Raw genomic sequence first — 3,966 nt, forward strand, 5'->3', positions numbered from 1 at the left:
AGTTCGTGGGTTCGAGCCCTGTGTTGGGCTCTGCGCTGACAGCTCAGAACCTGGAGCCTGTCTTCAGATTCTGTGTCTCCCTCTTTCTGTGACCCTCCCCTGCTCATGCTCTCTCTCTCTCAAAAATAAATAAAACATTAAAAAAAAGAAATGGGGACATATGTGCAGAAATAGCCTAGATTAAAAGGACAATATGAGAATACCATGAACAATTCCATTACTAATAAGATCTAGGAATTACTATTTTCTTCTTCCTTGTCATCTTGTTTAGGAAACCACCTAACCCTTATTTGCAGAACCTTAAGAATAAGCCAGATCTACCAGCAGATTTCCAAGCTATTGCCACAACCACCCCCTTCCCAAAATGTGCTGGGATAGTCACTTGAGATACAGCAGCTCGACTTGCAGTGTCACTAATGGGGCCTAACTTGCCATATCAGTAATTTGTAATCAATAATGAAGGATCTTCCTTGGGATACTTCCTTTGCTTCACACCAGAATTAGCCAAGCACCAGGGGCATACTCAGCCCAATTGGTGTGAGGATTGTTAGCTGTCATTGAATGCCACACTGGAGTCTGATCAGTTCAGTCCACCTTGGCTATTGCTTTTTGATGCCTCATGGAGACATGGCTGCTGTCCAGCAATGGGAATAAAATTCCAAGGAGAGGTTCTTGGAAGGATTCTATTTCTTCTGTGCTAAGTTTATCTGGGTTCTCTATCTGAAATTCTAGGATTGAAGTCTTCATAATCAGATTTTTTGAATTGCTGCCTTCAGAGGTACTATCTCAGGTCAGGTTTTGGTATTTGCCATGAAGAGTGGTGTAGATTTTCTCACAACCCTTAAACTACAAAATATTTGCTACCATATCTCTCCCTGGACCATCAGGACCATTCTGAGTTTCCAGAATGGAAAATGGTGTTTAAAGACACCTCCTAAGTGATTCTGAGGTAATTTCCTGTCCTGGTCTATATTATGAAGTAGCTGGCCTTTTCCTCACTACATAAGAAAGAGAGAAAAGCCCCCACACATTTAACACTGGCTAGAACACTTTTTTGGTAGGATATGCACAAAACATAATCATGTGTTTATCTTTAAAAAAAATTTTTTTTTAATGTTTTATTTATTTCTGAGAGAGAGACAGCATGACCAGGGGAGGATCAGAGAGAGAGGGAGACACAGAATCTGAAGCAGGCTCCAGGCTCTGAGCTAGCTGTCAGCGCAGAGCCTGATGCGGGGCTCTAAACCACGCACCGTGATATCATGACCTGAGCCGAAGTCGGATGCTTAACTGAATGAGCCACCCAGGCGCCCCCATGTGTTTATCTTTTTATTCTGTGCATTTCCAGAACAGTAGCATAAAGGAAGTTGTTCTACATTGTTCTAAGATCAAGAGAGATTTTTAAGAGTTTTCCTGTCACTTCTCATAAATCCATTTCCATTTAACAATCATGCACAGGAACTTGAGGGGCACAATGTCAAGAATAAAGAAGCCCCCATGCCCAGTCCGAAGAAATGAAACAAATCACGTCATCCCACCCCCCTCTCTGCCCAAAGGCCATCCCTTCATCTGGATAGAAGAGCTTCAGTTTCGTTGTAGACTGCAGGTCTGAGGGCTCAAAGCCCAGAGCTTCTTCCAACCCCTTCACTTTTTTCGAAAAGTTTTATTTATTTATTTTGAGAGAGACAGATGCAACATGAGTGGGGGAGGGGCACAGGGAGAGAGAATCCCAAGCAGGCTCCACACTTTCAGCCCAGAGTCCCATGTGGGGCTCGAACTCATGGAATTATGAAATCATGACCTGAGCTGAAACTGAGAGTCAATTGCTTAAACTGACTAAGCCACCCAGGAGCTTCTAACCTCTTTTTTAAGAGACACCTGAGAAGCTGAGAAAAACTAGAAGACAGGGATACTGCTAAACATCCTACAGGGCACAGGACAGCTCTCCGTGTCTCCAGCAAAGAACTTTCTGGCCCAAAATGTCAACTGTGTGAGGGCTGAGAAACCCTAGCGTACAGTGTCCTGCAGACACTTCATACACATGGATATGGACATGTTCAAAAATAAATCATGACCCGTTTTTTCACCTAGTCACTTGCTACTTGTCATTCCTAATCTGATTAATGGCATCTAGTCTCATTTAGTCCCTCATCTCATCTCATCTAGTCCCCCATCAGTCTCATCGATTAGTCACTAATTCCCTTCCCATCCTATCTCCTAAATATCTGTAATCCTTTGTCCTCCCTCAGCTACCACTGCCTTTGTATGAGTATAGACATTATTTAGTTTGCAACCACCTTCTAAAATTATTTTTTATGTTTTTGATTTATTTCTGAGAGAGAGAGAGAAAGCGCGAGCAGGGGAGGGTCAGAGAGAGAGGGAGACACAGAATCCGAAACAGGCTCCAGGCTCTGAGCTGTCAGCACAGAGCCCGACACGGGGCTCGAATCTACAAACCGTGAGATCATGACCTGAGCCGAAGCCAGATGCTTAATCGATTGAGCCACCCAGGTGCCCCTGCAACCATCTTCTAAATGGACTCCCTGCTTTGAGTCTTATAAGTGCCTCCAACTCATCCTCCTTGAATAATCTTTCTAAAATAGAAGGCCAATCACATTTCTCCCACTCTCTACAAGATAAAGGCTGAGCTCCTAGGTCTGGCTTACTCTGATTATCATGTGTTTTCTTATCTGCACATCTATGTTCTGGTACTTTTTCCTAATCCCCTTTTCTCCTAATAAAAACCCCAGGGGGAAAAAAAACCCAGCAAAACAAAAACCTTGATGTTTCACACTTCTGTTTATTGGACACGATGTTCTTCCTTTTTGGAATGCCCTTTCCACCAGGCCCCCCACCAGGCCCTCCTGAAAATTTCCTCCTGGAAAAATCCATCTTTTTAAAACTCTGCTCTGTGCAAGTGCATAGTTCTGTTGGGACACATATTATATATATACCACCTCTGGTATAAAATCCCAGTTCAAATATTGAAGTGTAATAAAGCAATACAGTATATTTTTATTCCACTTAAGATTAAAAATTTTTGAATTCCCAGTAGATGAGGTGAAAATCCTGGTAAATTCATGGTCCTCCCCCTTTGCTCCTGGGTTGTGGCTAAATTCTGGGCGGGGGGGGGCCTTCATGGTATCTAAGTTTTGGAGAAGATATAGGCACCCACACTTCATCTCCTATATAGGGCTCCTTCAGATTTGGGGGTTCTCTTCTCTGCATCAGTGTCTCACTTGTAGATACCCTCATCATTTTCCTTTTTATGGAGTCACACTGGAGTTTGAGAATCTTTCTGAGGCTTTCTATGGTTTCCCGTGACACAGAATTATTCCTTCTCTGCGGGCTTGCTTCCTACCCCCAAGTTATCTGGAATGCAGACACTAAATCCTTAGTCAGGGACCCAGAGGTATTCCCTTTCTTTTAATATTGTTAACATCTTACTCCAGAAACATTTCCCGTCTTGCGAAATTTATGTCTCAGAGGCATCTAAGAGGTTTTTTGTTGTTGTTGTTTTGTTCTGTTCTGTTTTGTTTTTGAGAGAGAGGCCGCGAGAGCGCGCAGAGGAGAGGCAGAGAGAGAGCAGGACAGAGGATCCAAAGCGGGCTCCATGCTGACAGCAGAGAGCTTGATGCAGGGTTTGAACTAGCAAACCACAAGGTCATGACCTGAGCTGAAACCAAGAGTCAGCCACTTAACCCACTGAGCCACCCAGGTGCCCCTCTAAGAGTTTCTTTAATGGATTTAGACTTTTAATGGATTTAGTCACTTAAAAGTTAATGAGTCCTGGGGCGCCTGGGTGGCTTAGTCGGTTAAACGTCCGACTTCCGCTTAGGTCATGATCTCCCGGTTCGTGGGTTCGAGCCCCGCGTCGGGCTCTGCGCTGACTGCCAGCTCGGAGCCTGGAGCCTATTTCAGAGTCTGTATCTCCCTCTCTCTCTGACCCTCTCCTGCTCACGCTCT

This window comes from Crocuta crocuta, unplaced genomic scaffold (assembly GCF_008692635.1).
Source record: "Crocuta crocuta isolate KB4526 unplaced genomic scaffold, BGI_CrCroc_1.0 scaffold186, whole genome shotgun sequence".
In the NCBI taxonomy this organism is placed as follows: domain Eukaryota; kingdom Metazoa; phylum Chordata; class Mammalia; order Carnivora; family Hyaenidae; genus Crocuta; species Crocuta crocuta.